The sequence below is a fragment of the Gossypium arboreum genome, chromosome 8 (assembly GCF_025698485.1).
Source record: "Gossypium arboreum isolate Shixiya-1 chromosome 8, ASM2569848v2, whole genome shotgun sequence".
In the NCBI taxonomy this organism is placed as follows: Eukaryota; Viridiplantae; Streptophyta; class Magnoliopsida; order Malvales; family Malvaceae; genus Gossypium; species Gossypium arboreum.
The window spans coordinates 80,771,060-80,777,697 of record NC_069077.1 but is presented as its reverse complement, the minus strand read 5'-3'; the positions used below and the strand labels follow the sequence as shown (position 1 = coordinate 80,777,697).

The window sequence follows — 6,638 nt, the reverse complement described above, 5'->3', positions numbered from 1 at the left end:
TAAGTGCTGTCTCGGTATTTTGGAAACGGGTTTCTGACACCGAGATGAATTTAGAAAGCATCTTTTCAAGGTTTGGTTGTTTCTCCTGTTGATAAGGTGGCTGTTGAAAACCCTGAGGATTTTGTGGCTTTGGATTTCCTTGACCTCCTCAGGAAAAATTTGGGTGGTTCCTCCAACCTGCATTATAAGTATTACTGTATGGGTTATTTTGAGATCTAAAGTTATTATTACCCATATAGTTGACTTGTTCCTCTTCGGTTATGGGATTGAAGGATTGGTATTCTGTATGCACACCTCCTCCGCTTGAGTCACACCTCATTACTGGATGTACCTGCATAGAACCAAGAAAACTATCAATCTTTTTATTGAGAAGTTCTACCTGATTAGAGAGCATGGTGACTGAATCGATGTTATAGACGCCGGCTGTTTTCGTTGGCTTTGTCCTCATTACTTGCTAGTGATAGTTGTTCAGCGACATCTCCTCTATGAATTCATAGGCATCTTCCGGTGTTTTATTGTTGATGGTTCCGCCAGCAGCTGCGTCAATCATTTGTCTTGTCGAGGGATTCACACCATTGTAGAACGTTTGAACTTGCAGCCAAAGAGGTAACCCATGGTGAGGGCACCTTCTCTGTAAGTCCTTATATCTCTCCCATGCATCGTAAAGTGTTTCTAAATCCATCTGTACAAAAGAAGAGATATCATTATGCAATTTAGCCGTTTAGCCAGCGAAAAATATTTTAGTAAAAATTTCTCGGTCATTTGTTCCCAAGTAGTGATAGACCCTCGTGGTAACGAGTTCAACCACTGTTTAGCTTTGTTTCTCAGTGAAAAGGGAAATAATCGAAGACGAATGGCAACATCAGAAATGCCATTAATTTTGAATGTAACGCAAAATTCAAGAAAATTTGCCAAGTGCGTGTTGGGATCTTCATCCTGCAAACCATCAAACTGAACAAACTGCTGTATCATCTGAATTGTGTCAGGTTTTAGTTTGAAATTATTCGCAGCAATAGTAGGCCTAACTATACTAGACTCAGTTCCTATTAAAGAAGGTTTAGCATAGTCATCCATAGTACGTGGAGCAGAATTTTGATTAGCTGCAATTGCAGGAGGCAGCTAATCGCCTTGGTTTTCAGCCATCTCGTTGGTTGGGGGTTGAGTATCGTTTTCTCACTTGTTCTCCGTGTATCGTAAGCTACGCCTTATTTCTCTATGCTTTTTGAAAATTGTACGATCGATTTATTCATCAAAAAGTAATCGTCCCGATGGGTTTCTTCTAGTCATAAACTATAAGAACCTGCCAAGAGAGAGAAAAACTAAATTAATAAATAATAAAATAAAATAAAAGTACAAGAAAAATAAATGGCTAAAGTAATAAAAATTTAGTGTTTCTAATATTTCAGATTCCCGGTAACGGCTCCAAAAACTTGATCGCGTGATTCGTAACAAGTAATAAATATTTATAATGAAGATCAAACCTAGACTAACTATTATCACGACGAAAAGGCAAGCGCACCTATCGAACAATAGTATAGTAATGGCAAGACCAGGATATCGTACCCAAGGGAACCAAAAGTACTAGTAATAAGTATCATTTTATTATCTAACCTAGAAATAAAAGGGCTTGTTTATTAAACTAATTATCTAAACTAATTAACTAATTTAATTAAAGCAAAGAGAGAATTTGGAAAAAGACTTGAAGAGAAGCAATTGATAAAGACGACACCCAAGGAGGAATCCACCTAGATTTCACTTGTTATCTGACTCTGAACTGGACGATTTATTCACTTGACTTGTTCTGTAGCGATCCCTAAGTTAAGTTATTATCCCTATTTAAGACTAATAACATCTAATCCCTAGATTGAATAACCGAGACTTTTCTCTAATTAACACTCTAGGATTGCTTTAACTCGATCTATAGATCCCCTTATTAGGTTTCACCCTAATCCGGTAAAATCTAGTAACCCTATTTCTAGGCGTTCGATCAACTCCGCTTAATTATGTCAAATCTACTCTTAGGCAGGGTCTATTCATCCTCTGCATAAGCCATCAAATCATGAATTAATACCCGGAATATTAACTCAAGCATTAAGAACACATAATTAAGAACAAATCAAGTTTTTATCATACAGTTCAGATAATAATAACAAGATCCATCATAGGTTTTATCCCCCTTAGGTATCTAAGGGGTTTAGTTCATAATAAAATAAGAGTACATCTCAAAAGTATGAAAATAAGAAAACATAAAGAAAACTCTAAAACCCCTGAAGGAATTTTGAGAGAGATCTTCAGTCTTGGAGTAGCTCCGACTTTTAAGATGGATCGTCTGACTTTCTTCAAGTAATTCCCAGCCAATAGTTCTGTATTCCAGAAAAGTTCTGAAAGGAGCGACCCCCTTCTAGGTCACACTTAGGATGTTTATATAGGCTTTGGATTGGCTTTCTTCCTCCTTAAGTACCCTTTTCCGTGTAAAATACAACTCTTTGAAAAAGGGACAAGCCCTTGTACCATGACTGTGTGACGTGTTTACCAAGCCGTGTTCGATCTGTTAAATTGCACACGACCATGTCGGCTCAATGGCCAGGCCGTGTGGATCGTGAAAGCCTTGGTCGACACCCCCAAAGGCCACTGGCGTGTGAGATGTCCATGTGGCAAGGCTTAGGCTGTGTCATCTTCTCGATTTGGTCCATTTTGTCCCTTTTAGCTCTTTTTTGGCTTCTTTCGACTCTTGGTGCTCTTCTGAGTACAAAACATGAAATAACTGGATTAAGAGCACCAAAATCCACAAATCTAGTAATAAACATCCATAAATATGCTAAGTATTTGGGGTATAGATATATATAATTTGGTGTTTATCAAAGGGTCTGTTAATTTGAACGAGGATTCAACTCGCTCAACTTCACCATCCCAGTAGTGTTTGAGACGTTGACCATTAACTTTAAACGTACCTCCGTAATTGTCATATAATTAAATAGCTCCATAAGAATAAACTCGATAGATGGTATAGGGTCCTTTCCATCGAGAGTTAAGCTTCCTAGGAAATAACTTCAACCTTGAATTAAACAACAAAACCTTTTGACCTTCTTTAAACTTGCGAGGTTGTATATGACTATCATGCCATCTCTTTGATCTTTCTTTACACATTTTGGCATTCTTATAGGAAAACAACCTCAGCTCTTCAAACTTATCAAGTGACTAACTGATAAGGAGTTATTCCTAACGGTGTCTTAAATGCTGTTTGATAGGCCCATAATGCATCATCGAGCCTTCAAGACCAATCTTTCCTGCTAAGGCGTACTACCCTTTTAAGGATACCATTGATTTCACGGTTCACTATTTCAACTTGCCCATTAGACTGAGGGTGATAGGCAGTAGCAATCTTGTGATTCACATCATATTTGTCAAGCAACCATTTAAGCCGTTTGTTCATAACGTGAGAACCTTCATCACTAATAATAGCTCTTGGTGTCCCAAATCATGTAAACACATGCTTATGTAGGAATCGCATGACTGCCTTAGCATCATTTGTAGGGTATGTTTCAGCTTCAACCCATTTGGATACATAGTCCACAGTAACTAGGATGTATTTGTTTCTATATGAAGAAGGAAATGGGCCTAAAAAGTCAATGCCCCATACATCGAATAATTCAATCTCCAAAATGTTTGTCAAGGGCATCTCATTCCTCCTTGATATATTTCTGGTCATTTGGCATTTATCACAATTCTTCACATAAGCATAAGCATCTTTAAATAGTGTAGGCCAAAAGAAACACCTTGCAAAATCTTTCTTTGCGATCGTGAACCGATAAAGTGTCCCCCACTTGGAGATGAATGGCAATGATACAAGATTTCAGCAATCTCACTTTCAGCTACACACTTTCAGATTATATTATCTGCACATTGTTTAAAAAAAATAGATCCCAAAAATAATACCAACTACCATGAAGGAATTTTTTCCTTTATTGGTATGTCATTTCTCGAGGAATTATTCCACATGCAAGAAAATTGGCAAAATCAGCAAACCAAGGTGTTACCTCATCTTGCTCCAACCTCGACAGATGATTAGCTATTTGATTTTCGACACCTTTTCTGTCTTGGATCTCGAGGTCAAATTCTTGGAGTAAAATTATCCAATGAATTAGCCTCGGTTTCACATCTTTCTTCGTGAAAAAATATTCAATGGCCGCATGGTCAGTAAATATTGTAACTTTGGTACCTATAAGATATGAGCGAATTTTGTCAAAAGCAAAAATTATAGCAAAGAGTTCCTTTTAAGTTACCGTATAATTGAGTTGGGCTCTCATCAAAGTTCTACTTGCATAGTAAATAGGGTGAAACAGTTTGTTTCTTCTTTGACCCATCACATCTCCAACGGCATAATCACTTGCATCGTATATCAACTCAAAAGGTGAGCTCCAATAATGTTTAACGATTATTGGGGCTAAGATTAACCCTTTTTTAGATCTTTAAAAGCTTCCAAACATGTTTTGTTGAAATCAAACACTGTATCCTTCTCTAACAACAAACACCACAGTTTAGAAATTTTCGAGAAATCTATGATAAACCTTCGGTAAAAACTGACCTAGCCTAAGAAACTTCTGACTCCTTTCACATTAATTGGGGCCGATAATCTTTTAATTACGTCCACCTTTGCTTTATCGACTTCAATTCTTCTTTTTGAGATTTTATGCCTTAAGACAATCCCTTTCTTAACCATAAGATGGCATTTATCCCAGTTAAAGACAAGATTCTTCTCTTCGCATCTCTTCAGTACCTTAGCCAAATTACTCAAACAAATATCATAAGTGTTACCAAAAACAGAAAAATCATCCATGAAAACCTTAACAAAATTTTCAACCATATCAATGGATATTGCCATCATTCATCGTTGAAATGTTACAGGTGCATTGCATAAACCAAAAGGCATTCGCCTAAAAGTAAACGTACTATATGGACAAGTAAAGGTTGTTTAATGTTGTTTCTCTAGATCTACAAGTATTTGGTTATATCCCAAATAGCCATCTTAAAAATAATAGAATTCATTACCTGCTAGTCGATCTAACATCTGATTCATAAAAGGCAACAGAAAATGGTCCTTTCAAGTGGCTTTATTCAATTTTCTGTAATCAATACAGATTCTTCAACCAATAACAGTTCCCGTTGGAGTCAACTTGTTATGCTCATTTTCAACAATCGTGATTCTACCTTTCTTCCACACATACTGCAGTAGACTTACCCACAAACTATCTGAAATAGGATAGATGATTCCTGCATCTAACCATTTGATCACTTCCTTTCTCACAACTGCTTTCATAATAGGATTGAGACTCCTTTGCCCATCAATTCGAGCTCTTTCACCTTCTTCTAAAATAATTTTATGCATAAAAAAAGAAGGGCTTATACCTCAAATATCAGCTATGGTCCAACCAATTACTTTTTTAAATTTCTTTAGAACAACAATTAGTTGCTCCTCTTAATCTTTCGTCAATTCTGCTGAAATAATCATGGGCAAAATGGAAAAGTCACTTAAATAAACATATTTCAAATAGGAAGGAAGTACCTTTAGTTCAAGTTTAAGTGGTTTTTCAATTGACAACTTGGGTTGCACAAATTCTCTGACTTCTAACTCCAATGGTTCAAACCGTGTAGATTGAATAAAATTTCTCGGATTGGCTTCCATCAAAGCCATGTTTTCTTCACCTTCTGCATCCTCTAAAGGGTCAAGATCTAAGGCTTTCTCCAATGGATCTTCTTCAAAATTTCTTTCCATAGAAACCATGGTTTCTATTTCTTTCATAACTGAACACTTTTCGATCGAATCGGGAAATTTTATCACTTTAAGAATGTTAAAAGTTACCTGATCCTCTTGAACTCGCATGGTGAGTTCACCTTTCAGCACATCAATTAACATTCCTCCCGTGGCTAAAAAAGGTCTCCCAAGGATGATCGGCACTTCCTTATCTGCTTCAAAATATAAGTCAATGAAATCAACAGGAAAAATAAATTTATTGACTCTGACCAAAACATCTTCGATCTTTCCGTCGGGGTATGCTAAAGATCAGTCTGCTAGCTGAAGCATTACAGTTGTAGGTCTTACTTCACCTATCCCTAGCATCTTGGAAATAGACTTAGGCATCAAGTTGATACTCACTCCTAAATCACACAAAGCTTCACCACTGTAAGATTCATCAATGTTATAGAGTATAGTAAAGCTTCCTGGGTCTTTCAATTTCGGTGGTAGTTTGTTCTGCAGGAACTCACTGCACTCCTTTGTCAAGGCAACAGTCTCACATTCTCTCAGTCATTTCTTCTTGGATAGTATATCCTTCATAAACTTCACATAATTCGACATTTGTTCTAAAGCCTCCACCAACAAAATATTGATGTGTAACTGCTTCAGAACATCTAAAAACTTCTTAAATTGCATCTCCTATTTCTGTTTGTGTTACTGCAATCTTTGCAGATATGGAGGTGATGGAACTTTCGGTTGAATCGGATAACTCTTCCAAGTAGGTAAATCTGCATCCAAAAAAGATGTTAAAGTATCTGAATTCACTACGTTAGGATTTACCTTGTCAATCTTTATAGATTCTGACTCTTTTAGTGTAAGAATTTCAACAGTTGGTTGATTCTTT

At 36.7% G+C, this 6,638-nt stretch overlaps 1 non-coding gene across 1 annotated transcript; it reads left to right on the top strand.

Moving 5' to 3' along the window:
- Positions 1 to 608: 608 nt before the first annotated feature.
- Positions 609 to 714, top strand: LOC128280124 (small nucleolar RNA R71). Its single transcript, XR_008270306.1, has one exon. It is a non-coding gene; the product is annotated as a small nucleolar RNA R71 (small nucleolar RNA).
- Positions 715 to 6,638: the final 5,924 nt, after the last annotated feature.